The sequence below is a fragment of the Aquarana catesbeiana genome, linkage group LG08, assembly GCF_042186555.1.
Source record: "Aquarana catesbeiana isolate 2022-GZ linkage group LG08, ASM4218655v1, whole genome shotgun sequence".
Classification (NCBI taxonomy): domain Eukaryota; kingdom Metazoa; phylum Chordata; class Amphibia; order Anura; family Ranidae; genus Aquarana; species Aquarana catesbeiana.
In genome coordinates this window covers 149633730-149650541 of record NC_133331.1, presented here as the reverse complement: position 1 = coordinate 149650541, position 16812 = coordinate 149633730, and the positions used below count along the sequence as shown (strand labels likewise).

The window sequence follows — 16812 nt, the reverse complement described above, 5'->3', positions numbered from 1 at the left end:
CCAGTGCACAAAGCGAGGTCCATAAAGACATGGATGAGCAAGTTTGGGGTGGAGGAACTTGACTGGCCTGCACAGAATCCTGACCTCAACCCGGTATAACACCTTTGGGATGAATTAGAGCGGAGACTGAGAGCCAGGCCTTCTCGTCCAACATTCATGCCTGACCTCACAAATTCTGGAAGAATGATCAAAACCCATAGACACACTCCTAAACCTTGTGGACAGCCTTCCCAGAAGATTTGAAGCTGTTATAGCTGCAAAGGTTGGGCCAACTCACAAAAACTTTTCTTACACTCATGGTTAGTGTTTGGCTGAAGCCATTTATTATCAAACAACTGTGTTTACTCTTTTTAAATCATAATGGCAACGGAAACTACCCAAATGACCCTGATCAAAAGTTTACATAGCCCAGTTCTTAATACCGTGTAGTGTCCCCTTTAACATCAATGACAGCTTGAAGTCTTTTGTGGTATTTGTGGATGAGGCTCTTTATCTTCTCAGATGGTAAAGCTGCCCATTCCTCTTGGCAAAAAGCCTCCCAGTTCCTGTAAATTCTTGGGCTGTCTTGCATGAACTGCACATTTGAGATCTCCCCAGAGTGGCTCAATGATATTGAGGTCAGGAGACTGAGATGGCCACTCCAGAACCTTCACTTTATTCTGCTGTAGCCAATGACAGGTCAACTTGGCCTTGTGTTTAGGATCATTGTCATGTTGGAATGTCCAAGTACGTCCCATGCGCAGCTTCCTGGCAGATGAATGCAAATGTTCCTCCAGTATTTTTGATAACATACTGCATTCATCTTTAAAACAATTTTGACCAAATTTCCTGCGTCTTTTTGTAGCTCACACATCCCCAAAACATCAGCGATCCACCTCCGTATTTCACAGTAGGAATGGTGTACCTTTCATCATAGGCCTTGTTGACTCCTCTTCAAATGTAGTGTTTATAGTTGTGGCCAAAAAGCTACATTTTGGTCTTATCACTCCAAATGACTTTGTGCCAGAAGATTTAAAGGTTGTCTCTGTGCTTTTTGGCGTATTGTAAGTGGGATACTTTGTGGCATTTGCATAGTAATGGCTTTCTTCTGGTGACTCGACCATGCAGCCCATCTTTCTCCTTATTGTGCATCTTGAAACAGCCACACCACATGTTTTCAGAGAGTCCTGTATTTAACCTGAAGTTATTTGTGGGTTTTTCCTTTGCATCCTGAACAATTTCTTCCTGGCAGTTGTGGCTGAAATTTTAGTTGGTCTACCTGACCGTGGTTTGGTTTCAACAGTGTTGATAAAGTGACAAGAAATGGCACCAAACTATCAATGTATAAATGAGTGAAGCTGCCCCTTTTAAAAGTAAACACTCAAGTGGATAAGGCTGTGTAAAAAGGGTGTGGCTCTACCTCAAAAAAACAAAAGATACATGTAATGCTCTACTAAAATCAAGTTGGGAATCTAATACCTCGGATTATATATAGAATATAACTAACATGATTAATAATCGGCTTCAAAAGAATATACAATCAAGAAAAAATCCAATAAAAAATAAATAAAAACACTGTGATAAAACGTGAAAGAGTTAAAAAAATATTGTGAGAGATGCAGTTCTAAAGGTGATAAGAGTATCAAATCACCCTAAGACATACGGGGGTGTTCACACTCACCAGCACTTTTTGTAAAAAAAAACTCAAGGTTGCTAGGTATCTCTACACCAGCGACACAGGTAGTGATAATTCCTTATTCTTTGTTGCACTTCAGGCAATCGTGCTCAAAGAAAGACATAGGAGTCACAACAAAGGAACAATCATAGCGTAGCAAAGCTTAATAGCAGGAGCTAATGCCGGTTAGAAAAACAATGCCCACTTACATTTGAAAGTGCCATGTGTTAGCACGAACATCAACAACTTTAGGGTACCTCTGTACGCCATCCAGATGGCCACAGCGTGTGTTCCAAAGCCAAAGGAAGTAGAAACCAGCAGGCATTGAAGTGACGTCAGTGAGGGATGGGCAAACAGCCTCTATGTATTTCATGTGATAAACGTCACCAGGAAGCATGCTCTCCACCCTTTTACTGAAGCTTTATAAACCCCTCCCTTATACGATAGGCTTATGGAGATTACAATGGTAAAACATCATCCGACCACTTCCGGAGCTCATAGTTGCTCAAAGGGCTAGTATTTAAGCACAAAATCAACTAAATTAATAGTTTCACAAATACAGTAGAAGCATACAGGAACTTCATTAAAAATATATGCAAATAGATAAGCATACAACATAGACTGTATAAACCGTCATTCCAATGCGTAAAAAATAACAATACTACATCAATACACAAGGAGTCTAGATCATTTTAAACAACATTCTACACCTTTAATGTATAATAAAATATATAGTTAAAAGGAATTCAATATGTATAGTTGAAAAAAAATTTATACTATGAGGAACAATGACCATTCTCTTGCTGGTATACTAAATCTCCTAGATGCCATCTTGTGGCCAAATAGATGAATTACATGCAAACAAGTCTCAAGAAAAAACAGCCATAATAGGAAAAATAAAAAAATGTGCTAATAATTAGACAAATAGCAATTCAAGTTGATATCGATATTTAAACCCACTGGCCACAATTTTTTTTTTAACACAATCTCTTTAATAAATCAGACGGTTTATTTTTTTTTTTTAACTTAAATTAATTTTAAAAAAATTTTGTAGGTGCATATTTAAGTCCCCCCCTAATATTGATAGTTCTTGTGAAAATAAAAATGCCTGCAAGATTAAATAATCCTAATTCTGAACTGCTCTTTTTCTCTTTCTTTCACCCACCTCTACATCCTCCTCTTTCTTCTCTTTCTTGGGTATTATGAGTATACTGTGGTGGGCAATAGTGTTCTTGAGGTACAGTGCCTTGCAAAAGTATTCACCCCCTTTGGCATTTTTTGTGTTTTGTTGCCTCATAACCTGGAATTAACATGAATTGTTTGAGGTTTTGCATCATTTAATTCACAGAACATGCCCACAACTTTGAAGATGTTTTTTTTTTTTTTTTTTTATTGTGAAGCAAACAACAAATAGGACAAAATAACAGAAAAAGTCAATGTGCTTAACTATTCACCCCCCCTAAAGTCAATACTTTGTAGAGCCACCTTTTGCGGCTATCGCAGCTTCAAGTCACTTTGGATAAGTCTATATGAGCTTGTCACATCTTACCACTGGGATATTTGCCCATTCCTCCTTGAAAAACTGCTCCAGCTCCTTCAAGCTGGATAGTTTGCACTTGTGAACAGCAATCTTTAAGTCTGACCACAGATTTTCTATTGGATTGAGGTCTGGGCTTTGACTAGGCCATTCCAACACATTTACATGTTTCCCCTTAAACCAGTCAAGTGTTGCTTTAGCAGTGTGTTTGGGGTCATTGTCCTGCTGGAAGGTGAACCTCCGTCCTAGCCTCAAATCACACACAGAGTGGTACAGGTTTTGCTCAAGAATATCCCTGTATTTATCACCATCCATCTTTCCCTCAACTCTGACCAGTTTCCCAGTCCCCACAGCATGATGCTGCCACCACCATGTTTCACTGGATGGTGTTCTTTTGGTGATGTGATGTGTTAGGTTTGCGCCATACATAGCATTTTCTTTGATGGCCAAAAAGTTCAATTTTAGGTTTGCTGTTGTGCCATGTTGTTTCCATTTGGTTATGATAGATTTGATGGTGCTCCTAGGGATCATCAAAGATTTGGATATTTTTTTATAACCTAACCATGACATGGAAATCATTTCACTAATTATGTGTCTTCTGAAGGTAATTGGTTGCACCAGAGCTTTTTATGGGCTTCATAACAAAGGGGGTGAATACATACGCACATGTCAATTATCAGTTTTTTATTTCTGAAAAATAGTTTTATGTATTTTTCTAATTTTACTTCACCAACTTAAACTATTGTGTTCTGATCCATCGCATATAATTCAGATTTAAAAAACATTTACCTAAAGGCTGTAATGCAAAATAGGTACAAAGCCAAGGGGGTGACTACTTTTGCAAGGCACTGTACATGGTATGATTCCTGGGGTGGACAATGGGTATCCTTCCAACCCCTCCATTTGCCCTGTCGTTGATATTGGGGTCTATAGTAAGGTCTAAAAATAACTCCTCCCTCTGTTATTACCTCTTCCTCTTTGTCCCCTAAAGGGTGGTTTTTCCCTATAATCATTATAGGAGTCCTTATTTCTTTCTCGAACATCACGGGACACAGAGCCACAGTAATTACTGATGGGTTATATAGGTATCACTGGTGATTGGACACTGGCACACCCTATCAGGAAGTTCAACCCCCTATATAATCCCTCCCCCTTGCAGGGATACCTCAGTTTTTACGCCAGTGTCTTAGGTGATGGACGTGTAAAGATGTCCTGTGCTGAGCTCCAAAGGGAATATCCTGATATCCTATACTGGGGCAAGCCAGGCGAACCGGATCCATTCAAAGTGTCTTTTCATGGCCGAATTGAATGGTACCCAGGCCTCGTGTCCGAAGAAACGAGGTTTTACCCGTAATGCTTCTCTTTTTAGAGAGCTGGACCCCGCAGATCAGAAAATGGCTTTAAACTTCCTAATTTCTGGCGAGGTGCTTTACGGTCCCAGAACTGTTGGATCCCCCTACTGATGGGGGCCCCAGTCTCTGACGGTTTTTTCAAACGGAGCCCACCGTGAGAGGTGAAGATTGGGTCTGTGTAAACAGCACCCTGCGGCTGGATAAGGTAAGAGGAGATTCCACAGAATTTTTGAGTTCTAGTGGCTTTTCTCCTTTAAGGTAAATGCATGCTATGCCTATTGTGACCACCGGGGGCTGCCAAGAGCACAAACCTACACATGCTGACTCTGTCTCAGGTGTTGTAATCGCTGTTTATGTCCCAGCGTATCAAGCAGGCTGCAAACAGGTAAGGTGGAAAGGGGGATTTCTCATGTTTGAATGTTCCCCCCCAGGCTAGAGAGGGGCCATAGGGGTCTAGAAAGTGGTTATACCACCCGGGCTCTGCGGCCTAATGGCCACCATCTCTCAAGATAGCCGTTCAGGCAGATCTTGTTACCAGCCTCCCTCCCCCCCCCCCATCCCCAGCCTTTCTCCGGAAGCATGACAGGAGAGTCGGCAGCGCGGGAAGCGCTCGTTTTTTTCAAAACTCGAGGGGGGGGGGGCGGTAGAGGAGGGGGCGGGACGTCAGCACAGGTGCTTAGACTCCCACTCAGGCCAGCTGCAGGCTATTAGAGGCACTCTGTACAGGTGCACTCAGCCTTCTGAGAGACACAGAGCTGACGGTCGCATGTAAGGTGGGACACAGGCATTCTCCTAGGCAGCATTTACTGAAGTAACACCAGACTGAGCATTGGGTAGCAAGGCTTTTAGCCAGACTACATCGCTCAGCGGGCAGTGTTCATTTGTATACCTCACACCTTGTTGCTTTGCACTATGGGTAGAAGAGGTTCAAGCACCCCAGGAACCAGAGACACTAGGGGATCTCGTTCAGGTTCTGAGGGCCCCCTGTCAGCAGCATCCTCCCCCCCAAAGATGGGCCAGGGACGGCTAGCCGGGGAGAGCCATCGGGGTCAGGGGCTACACCTGCTTCTGGCACTTCAGCCCCTGTATATATTACACAAGAGGTTTTTTCCTCAACCATTAATGGTCTAGAGGAAAGATTAATGGCCGTGATTACGTCTTCACTCAGTGGAAGAAAACGCACTAGGCTTTCCTCTGTTCCCCAAGACCCTCAGACAGAGGAGCTCTTGTATAAAGGAGATTTTGCAGTGCAGATCCTCACTGGATTGGTCCGCTCCACATTTAAGTTGCCCATACCTGAAACTGCTAAAGAATCCTCTTCTGCTTTGGGGTCACTGAAACCTTTCCAAGCAGCACATGCTTTTCCTGTTCATACTTTACTTGAAAAGCTTATTTATTCTGAGTGGGATCACCCAGACAAACGTTTTTTTCCGCCGAGAAAGTTTTCAACACTTTATCCGATGGAAGAAAAGTTTATTAAAATGTGGGGAATACCGGCTATTGATGCCGCCATTTCCTCCGTAAATAATAGCCTGACTTGTCCTGTAGACAATGCTCAGATGCTCAGGGATCCTGTAGATAAAAGGATGGAATCCCTATTGAAGGATGTTTTCTCCTTTAGCAGGATCAGTGGCCCAACCTGCAGTAGCAGCGATTGGAGTCTGTCAATACTTAAGAGACCATGTTAAGCAGGTCATCAAAGTATTACCTGAACAGCAGGCCCAGGGGTTTGCTAACCTTCCAGCGGCCTTATGCTTTGTGGTTGACGCCATTAGAGATTCTATCGTGCAAACCTCCCGTCTTTCACTGGGGTTGGTGCATATACGTAGAATCCTATGGTTGAAAAATTGGTCAGCCGAAGCACCATATAAGAAGCTATTGGCTGGGTTTCCATTTCGTGGTGCAAGGTTGTTTGGAGAGGACTTGGATAACTATATCAAGAGAATCTCTTGTGGGAAAAGCACTCTCTTACCTGTCAAGAAGAAGAGTAAGCGTCCCTCTTTCAAACAGACTCTTTCCCCAGCGCCGGGGGCTTCAGCCTCCAGGCAGTCTCGACGGCCGCCTCCATCGGGGACAAGAGTCAACCCCAGGGACAAAAGAAGTCCTGGGGAAAGAAGCCTACTAGGCAAAACACTAAGACCTCTGCATGAGGGGGTGCCCCCGCTCACTCGAGTGGGGGGAAGACTGCGACAGTTCTCAGAGCTCTGGCACGAGGACTTCCAGGACAGATGGGTAGTCTCCACGGTAACCTTAGGGTACAAGCTGGAGTTTCAGGAATTCCCTTCTCCTCGGTTCCTCAGATCAAATGTTCCCAGAGACCCAGAGAAGAAGCAGTCGCTCCTCCTAGCGTTAGAGCGACTTTTGTCGCAGGAGGTCATTATGATAGTTCCCGCAAAGGACCAGGGATTGGGCTTCTATTCCAACCTTTTTATGGTCCAAAAGCCAAATGGGGATGTCAGGCCCATTTTGGACTTAAGGGATCTGAACCGATTCCTAAGGATTCAATCCTTCCGCATGGAATCAATTCGAACAGTAGTTCCCACCCTGCAGGGAGGAGAATTTCTGGCATCAATAGACATCAGAGATGCATATCTGCATGTGCCCATTTTTCCTGCTCATCAGAAGTTTCTGCGCTTCGAGGTAGGAGGGCGCCATTTCCAGTTTGTGGCTCTGCCTTTCGGGATAGCCACTGCACCTCGAGCGTTCACAAAGATCTTGGCTCCTCCTCTGGCCAGATTAAGGGCTCAGGGTATAGCTGTCATAGCATAGCTAGACGACCTGCTCTTGATAGACCGGTCGGTAGCCTCTTTGAATGGAAACTTGAGGACCACGGTCAGGTATCTAGAACACCTGGGTTGGATCCTCAACTTAGAAAAGTCTTTCCTAAAACCAGTAAGAAGACTGGAGTATTTAGGTCTGATTATAGATACAAGCCAGGAGAAAATATTTCTACCCCAGGCAAAGATCACTGCTTTGAGAGAGCTGATTCTGACAGTAAGGACCAAGAAGGGTCCCTCAGTCCGCCTTTGTATGAGGCTACTAGGGAAGATGGTGTCTTCATTCGAAGCAGTTCCCTATGCTCAGTTTCACTCAAGAATGCTGCAACACAGTATTCTGTCGACCTGGAACAAGAAGGTTCAGGCATTAGACTTTCCGATGCACCTGTCGCATGCGGTGCGTCAGAGCCTCAATTGGTGGCTCATACCCGAAAACCTGCAGAAGGGGAAATCCTTTCTACCGGTTACCTGGACGGTGGTAACAACAGATGCCAGTCTGTCAGGTTGGGGAGCAGTTCTGGAACAGGCTGCGGTCCAAGGGGTATGGTCCAAGACAGAGAGGACCTTACCCATCAACATTCTGGAGATCCGGGCAATACATCTAGCTCTAAAAGCCTGGACTATCAGGCTACAGGGTTGTCCGGTCAGGATCCAGTCCGACAATGCCACAGCAGTGGCTTATGTCAATCATCAGGGAGGCACCCGGAGCCGAGCTGCTCAAAAAGAGGTGAACCAGATCTTAGTCTGGGCAGAGATGCATGTGCCATGCATATCGGCAGTTTTCATCCCGGGAATAGAGAATTGGCAGGCGGACTATCTAAGTCGCCAGCAGTTACTTCCAGGGGAATGGTCTCTGCATCCCGACGTCTTTTGGGCCATATGCCAAAGATGGGGTGTTCCAGATGTAGATCTCTTTGCATCCCGATTCAACAAAAAGATAGACAGATTTGTGGCAAGGACAAAAGATCCTCTTGCATGCGGGACGGATGCGTTGGTGATTCCGTGGCATCGGTTCTCACTGATTTACGCATTCCCGCCTATTCTGCTACTACCACGACTCCTTTGCAGGATCAGGCAGGAAAGGAAGTCGGTACTTCTGGTGGCCCCCGCTTGGCCCAGAAGGACTTGGTATGCAGAAATAGTAAGGATGACAGTAGGTTCCCCGTGGACACTACCGGTACGCCCAGACCTGTTATCTCAAGGTCCAGTGTTCCATCCTGCCTTACAAACGCTAAATTTGACGGTTTGGCTATTGAGACCCACGTTCTGAAGAGTCGTGGGCTCTCAGGTCCTGTCATATCTACCTTGATTAATGCAAGGAAGCCAGCTTCCAGGATGATTTATCATAGAGTCTGGAAGGCTTATATAACCTGGTGTGAATCCAGAGGTTGGCATCCCAGGAAATATGTCATAGGTAGAATCCTTGATTTTCTACAGATGGGATTAGAGATGAAGCGGGCCTTGAGTACCATCAAGGGCCAGGTTTCTGCTTTATCAGTATTATTTCAGCGGCCACTTGCTTCGCATTCTTTGGTCCGAAACTTTATGCAGGGGGTGATGCGTCTTAATCCTCCGGTTAAAGCGCCCCTAAACCCCTGGGACTTGAATTTGGTCCTGGCTGTGTTACAGAAACAGCCTTTTGAACTAATAAGTCAGATTCCTTTGGTCTTGTTGACAAGGAAATTAATTTTTCTGGTGGCCATCTCTTCTGCTAGAAGAGTATCAGAATTAGCAGCTCTTTCCTGTAAGGAGCCTTATTTGATTATACACAAGGATAGAGTGGTACTACGCCCTCATCCTAGTTTTTTACCGAAGGTGGTTTCTGATTTTCATTTAAACCAAGACATTGTTCTACCTTCCTTTTTTCCAGATCCCTGTTCTCCGGAAGAGAGATCTCTACATTCGTTGGATGTAGTAAGAGCAGTTAAAGCCTATCTAGGGGCAACTACTCAGATCCGCAAGACGGATGTTTTGTTTGTGCTGCCAGAGGGTCCCAATAGAGGACAGGCAGCGTCAAAAGCTACCATTGCTAAATGGATTCGACAGTTGATCATTCAAGCTTACGGTTTGAAACAGAAGATTCCTCCGTTTCAGATCAGGGCACATTCCACAAGGGCTATTGGTGCTTCTTGGGAAGTGCATCACCGGGCCTCTATGGCTCAAATCTGCAAGGCCGCAACCTGGTCTTCAGTTCATACATTCACCAGATTCTATCAGGTGGATGTGAGAAGGCATGAGGATATCGCCTTTGGGCGTAGTGTGCTGCAGGCAGCGGTACAGGGTCCTCAGGTCTGATTGAACCCTACTTGGTCGTGGTTCCCCCCCCTCAGGTAGCATTGCTCTGGGACATCCCATCAGTAATTACTGTGGCTCTGTGTCCCGTGATGTTCGAGAAAGAAAATAGGATTTTTAAAAACAGCTTACCTGTAAAATCCTTTTCTTTCGAAGGACATCACGGGACACAGAGGTCCCGCCCCTCTTCTAATACACTATATTGCTTGGCTACAAAACTGAGGTATCCCTGCAAGGGGGAGGGATTATATAGGGGGTTGAACTTCCTGATAGGGTGTGCCAGTGTCCAATCACCAGTGATACCTATATAACCCATCAGTAATTACTGTGGCTCTGTGTCCCGTGATGTCCTTCGAAAGAAAAGGATTTTACAGGTAAGCTGTTTTAAAAAATCCTATTTTCTGTCTCCTTGTGGGAACACTCCATAGCCATTATAATGATGTGGAGGAGATTTAACTCTATTTTGATGTCCCACTGGGGATCTCTCCCTCAGGGGGGGGAATACCTATTAGATGTATTCACATTGTATTGCTCATTAGTATTCCTCTGCTGGGGAAGTTGATTGAATCCTATAGGCTGGAAACCACCTCTATTTCTAGCTTGTTGTGATAGCACTTGTTTGTTTAAATCTAAGTCATTTTTTGTCCTCCCATTCAAGAGGGGGGGACTTAAGTATGTAAGTATTAAGTATTAAGTATTAAGTACCTATAAAAAATGTTTTAGATAAATTTGCAAGGAAGCTTAATGGTAAACATTTTTTTAATGAATTTAAGTTTAAGAAGAAAAAAAAAAAAGAACTGTCTTTTTTTTACACAATAATCTCATTAATCAATTTTGTGGCCAGCGGGTTTAAATATCGTTATCAACTTGAATTGCTATTTGTCTAGTAATTAGCACATTTTTTTATTTTTCCTATTATGGCTCTTTTTTTCTTGAGACTTTTTTTTTTTTTTTTTTGCATGTAATTCATCTATGTGGCCACAAGATGGCATCTAGGAGATTTGGTATACCAGCAAGAGAATGGTCATTGTTCCTCATTGTATAAAAAGTTTTTCAACTATACATATTAAATTCCTTTTTAACTATATTTTTTTATACATTAAAGGTGTAGAATGTTGTTTAAAATGATCTAGACTCCTTGTGTATTAATGTAGTATTGTTATTTTTTACGCATTGGAATGACGGTTTATACAGTTTATGTTGTATGCTTATCTATTTGCATATATTTTTAATGAAGTTCTTGTATACTTCTACTGTATTTGTGGAACTATTTAATGTAGTTGATTTTGCTCTTAAATTCTAGCTCTTTGAGCAACTATGAGCTCCGGAAGTGTTCGGATGATGTTTTACCATTTTAATCTCCATAAGCCTATTGTGTTGAAGGGAGGGGTTTACAAGGCTTCAGTAAAAGGGTGGAGGGCATGCTTCCTGATGACGTGTATCACACAAAATACATGGAGGCTGTTTGCCCATCCCTCACTGACGTCACTTCCATGCCTGCTGGTTTCTACCTCCTCTTGCATTGGAACACACGCGGTTGCCGTCTGGATGGCGTACAGAGGTACCCTAAAGTTGTTGATGTTGGTGCTAGCACATGGCACTTTCAAATGTAAGTGGGCATTGTTTTTCTAACCAGCATTAGCGCCTGCTATTAAGCTTTGCTACGCTATGATTGTTCCTTTGTTGTGACTCTTTATGTCTTTCTTTGAGCACGATTGCCTGAAGTGCAGCAAAGAATAAGGAATTATCACTAGCTGTGTCGCTGGTGTAGAGATATCTACCAACCTTGAATTTTTATACAAAAAGTGCTGGTGAGTGTGAACACCCCCCGTATGTCTTAGGGTGATTTAATACTCTTATCGCCTTTTGAACTGCATCTCTCACAATATTTTTGAACTCTTTCATGTTTTATCACTTTGTTTGTTTTTTTTTTTTTTTTAATTGGATTTTTTTCTTGATTGTATAATATTCTTTTGAAGCCGATTTGTTAATCATATTGGTTATGTTCTATATATTATCAGAGGTATTCGATTACCAATTTAATTTTTAGTAGCGTATTGTATGTATCTTTTGTTTTTTTGAGGTAGCGCCGCACCCTTTTTACACAGCCTTATCCACTTGGTTTCAACACAACCCCTTATTTTCCACTTCTTGATTATTATTATTATTATTATTCAGGATTTATATAGCGCCAACAGTTTACGTAGCGCTTTACAACTTGAGGGTAGACAGTACAAATACTTTAATACACTTTACTACAGTAGCAATCAGAGGGCCCTGCTCCTTAGAGTTTACAATCTAAGAGGGAAGGTCAAGAGATACAAGAGGTAATAACTGTGGGCGATGTGCTGATTGAGAAGATAAATGTACAGTTGTTAGGTGGGGGCCAGATAGGCTTCTCTGAAGAGATGAGTTTTCAGGGATCGTCTGAAAGTGGATAAAGTAGGAGAAAATCAGACGGATTGGGGTAGAGCATTCCAGAGGATGGGAGAGGCTCTGGAGAAGTCCTGAAGGCGAGCATGGGATGAGGTGACAAGGGAGTTTGAGAGCAGGAGGTCTTGGGAGGAGCGAAGAGAACGATTAGGTTGGTATTTTGTGACTGGGGGCCAGGTTGTGGATGGCTTTGTAAGTTATAGTTAGTATCTTGAATTTAATTTGGTGACTGAGTGGCAGCCAATGGAGGGATTGGCAGAGGGGTGTAGCAGACCCTGAGCGGTTTGTGAGGTGGATGAGCCTGGCAGCAGCGTTCATGATGGACTGAAGTGGAGATAGCCTATTTAGAGGTAAACAAATGAGGAGGGAGTTGCAATAGTCAAAGCGGGAGATGACCAGGGAGTGGATTAGAAGCTTTGTGGTGACATTGGTTAGGAAGGGGCGTATCTTGGAGATATTGCGGAGATTGAGGCGGCAAGTTTTGGATAGTGATAGAATGTGAGGTCGAAAGGTTAGTTCAGAGTCCAGGATTACACCTAGGACCTTGGCGTGGGGAGATGGATTGATAGTTGAGCCGTTGATATTGACAGAGAAATCAGGGGAAGTGGCACCTGAGGGAGGAAATATCATGAGCTCGGTTTTGGATAGGTTGAGTTTGAGGAAGTGATGTGACATCCAGGCTGATATGTCTGCTAGTAAGTTGGTAATGCGTGAGACCGATGGAGAGAGCTGGGGGGTGGAGAGATAGATTTGGGTGTCATCAGCGTAGAGATGATATTTAAAGCCGTGGGAGGCAATCAACTGACCCAAGGAGGTGGTGTAGATTGAGAAAAGGAGAGGTCCAAGAACAGAACCTTGGGGTACCCCAACGGAGAAAGGAAGAGGAGAGGAGGAAGTAGAGTTGTAAGTGACACTGAAGGAGCGGTGGGATAGGTAGGATGAGAACCAGCGAAGAGTACAGTCACGGAGACCAAAGGAGTGGAGTTTTTTTTTTGAGGAGGGGGTGGTCCACTGTGTCAAAGGCAGCAGAGAGATCCAGGAGAAGTAGTACAGAATAGTGTCCACTGGTTTTAGCCATTAGTAGGTCATTTGTGAGTTTAAGGAGAGCAGTTTCCGTGGAGTGTTGAGGGCGAAAACCGGACTGAAGGGGATCAAGAAGTTTATTCATGGTCAGATGGTCGCTTAGTCGGTTGTAGACCAGTCTTTCAAGAAGTTTGGAGGAGAAGGAGAGTAAGGAGGAGGGATGTAAGTTGTGGGGTCCAGTGAGGGCTTTTTAAGTATGGGGGTGACTAGCGCACGTTTTAGAGTTTGGGAAGATGCCACAAGAGAGGGAGAGGTTGAAACCGTGAGTTAGAGAGTGTAGAATTGAGTCAGAGGGCGAGCGTAGCATTTGCGAGGGAGCAGGATCCAGGGGGCAGGTGGTTAGATGAGTGTTAGATAAAAGTTTAGCAACCTCAGTAATAGTAGCAGGGTTGAATGAGGGAAGTAATGATTGTATCTGTGGACATGGGGTGTTGCATGGGGAAGGTTTTTGCGCATTGACAATCTCCTCATGAATTGTATCAATCTTAGTTTTGAAGTGATTGGCAATCTCCTGGGCCATAAGTGAGTTGGTGGGTGGAGGCAGTGGAGGACAGAGTGGAGTGTTGAAGGTAGAGAAGAGTTGACGTGGACTGGATGAGAAGGTGTTAATGAGTGTGATAAAGTAGGTCTGTTTGGCAGTGTGAAGGCAGGAATAGTATCTTAGGAGGGCAGATTTATATTGTATGAAGTCTTCCTGGATCTTAGTCTTATGCCACAGGCGCTCAAGAGCGCGGCTACGTTTTCTGAGACTTCTGGTGTCATCTGTTTGCCAGGGTTGTAGCAGTTGGGGCCTAATTCTGCGTGTAGTGAGGGGGGCAAGCTTGTCTAGGGAGGAAGACAGTGAGCTGTTGTAGATGAAAGTGGCTAGGTTGGGGCAGGACAGAGGTGAGATTTTGTCAAAGAGGTGATCAGTAGCGGAGAAGAGAAGGGTTGAGGTAGCGAAGGTTTCTACGTGTAACTGTTAGGCGGTTGGAGGGAGAGGAGGTGGAAGACAGGGAGAGAGCAAAACTAATAAGGTGGTGATCAGAGAGTGGGAGTGGATTGTTGGAAAGGTTGCACGGAGTGCACAGATAGCAGAAGACAAGGTCAAGGGTGTTGCCGTTGGAGTGGGTAGGAGCCTGTATCCATTGCTTCAGGTCAATTGATGAGGTTAGACTGAGAAGTTTAGAAGTAATAGTAGTGTTAGTGTTAACAGGGATGTTGAAGTCCCCGAGAATAATTGTGGGGATTTCAGAAGAGAGAAAGTAGGGTAGCCAGGCAGAGAAGTCATCAAGGAAGGCTGATACTGGTCCAGGGGGCCGGTAGATGACAGCAATTCTTAGAGAAATGGGAGAGAATAGACGAATGCAATGTGCCTCAAAAGAGGAGAGTGTCAGAGAGGGAGGTGGGTGAAGTACCTGATAGGTGCTGCATGGGGCTAGAAGGATTCCCACTCCACCTCCCTTCCGTCCACTTGGTCTGGGGGAGTGAGTCCAGAGAAGGCCCCCATGGGAGAGGGAAGCAGGCGAAGTAGTATCTGATTCATGAAGCCAGGTTTCAGTAATGACAAGTAGGTTAAATTAATTTGTGATAAAGAGGTCGTGAAGGGCGGTGAGTTTGTTGCAGACAAAGTGCTTGTGTCCAAGCACCCCCTCTGTGTGAGAAGACTCCTTCTATTTATATGCATTGACTCCAGTCTTTTGACTTTAGTCTGTGGAGCTTAACATATTGCTTCTGGACATACCCATACTCAACACATTTCTTTTGGACATTTGTATACACCTCACCAGTGTTTACAGTGTTGATTAATATTATTTCATATTTGGTTTTAAGTCACTGATTTATTTATTTTATTAATGTGTGATACACTTATATTTTTTAGCGCTGCACGTATTTTTTATATATTTGATGGGACTTGGTTTGTTTGTGTGCTAGCAGCTATTCATCACTTGTTCACATTTGTTTTTGGGGTTAGCGCAACTTCTCATTTATATAACATAACAATCAAAGTGGACTTTTTGCTTCTAAAGTCAGAATAGCAAGAGGCCAGAGGCCAAGATAAGATCAACAAATAAAACTTAGGTAAGATAGTCCAGAGCAACAAAAAACAACGTCATGGTTATGCACACAGGGCAACAGATAGAGAAGGCCACATACCAAAGACACACACACAGAGACAGCAAGCAGATCCCAATTTCATTTAACGGTGGAAGATGTGGTTGAGCTGACACATACCAAAGACACACACACAGAGACGGCAAGCAGATCCCAATTTCATTTAACGGTGGAAGGTGTGGTTTGAGCTGACACATACCTGTAAAGAGAAGGAATGTTCAGGTGAGGCAGAACTTGAAGCAGAGATTGAAGTGCATATCACTTGTAGAAAGAATCACTTAGAGATAGAAGCCTTAAGGATAGAAGCCACTGCAATGTGCTGAACACTGCTGATTGGCATTCTCAATTCCTTGGATATCTTTTTATATCCCTTTCCCGTTTTATACAGTTCAACTACCTTTTCCTGCAGATCCTTTGACAATTCTTTTGCTTTCCCCATGACTCAGAATCCAGAAACGTCAGTGCAGCACTGGATGAAAGATACATGGGTCTGTCAGGAGTCCAGAAACTCATTGACCTTTTATACACACACTAACTACAAGCAAACAGATTACAGGTGAGGATGGTTACCTGTAATAGCCATTCAAACCTCTTTGTGTCAACTTGTGTGCATGTTATCAGGCCAAAATCACCAGGGTATGTAAACTTTTAATCAGGGTCATTTGGGTAGTTCCTGTTGCCATTATGATTTAACCACTTGCCGCCCGCCATATAGCAAAATGACAGCGGCAAAGTGATTTTGATATCCTGACATGATGTCGCCAGAATATCAAGCCGCTGCTCACATTGCGGCGATCATTGTTGCATTGTCAGTCTGACACACTGCAACACCAATCTAGGTAAAGAGTCTCTGATGGAGACTCTTTACCACGTGATCAGCCATGTCCAATCACGGCTGATCACAGTGTAAACAGGAAGAGCCATTGATTGTCTTTTCCTCACTCGCGTCTGTCAGACGCGAGTAGAGGAGAGCCGATCGGCTGCTCCTCTGACGGAGGGGGGGGGTCTGTGCTGATTATCAGTGCAGCCCCCCCCCCCCCCCCCCCCCCCGAGGATGCCCAAACTGGACCACCAGGGATGTCACCACCAGGGATGCCAATCAGTGCCCATCACTGATTGGCAGGCATTGTTTGGCACTGATTAGCATCCATTATTACCACCTATCTGTGCCACCTATCAATGCTCCATCAATTTTGCATATTAGTGCCCATCAGTGCCAGTCAGTGCAGCCCCATCAGTGAAGGAGAAAACGTACTTATTTACAAAGTTTTGTAACGGAAACAAAAAAAAACTTTTTTTTTTCAAAATTTTCGGTCTTTTTTTTTATTTGTTTAGCAGAAAATAAAAATCCCAGAGGTGATCAAATACCACCAAAAGAAAGCTCTATTTTTGGGAACAAAATGATAAAAATTTAGTTTGGGTACAGTGTAACATGACCGCGCAATTGTCATTCAAAGTGCGACAGTGCTGAAAGCTAAAAAATTGGTCTGGGCAGGAAGGTGTATAAGTGCCCTTTATTGAAGTGATTAAAAAGAGTAAACACAGTTAATTGATAACACATGGCTTCTGCCAAACACTAACCATGAGTGA

The 16812-nt window shown here is 43.8% G+C and overlaps 1 protein-coding gene across 1 annotated transcript in view; it reads left to right on the top strand.

Annotated features, from left to right (window-relative positions):
* The window catches only part of TYSND1 (trypsin like peroxisomal matrix peptidase 1), a 41688-nt gene that overhangs the window by 16383 nt on the left and 8493 nt on the right, over positions 1 to 16812 (top strand). The window lies entirely within an intron of this gene.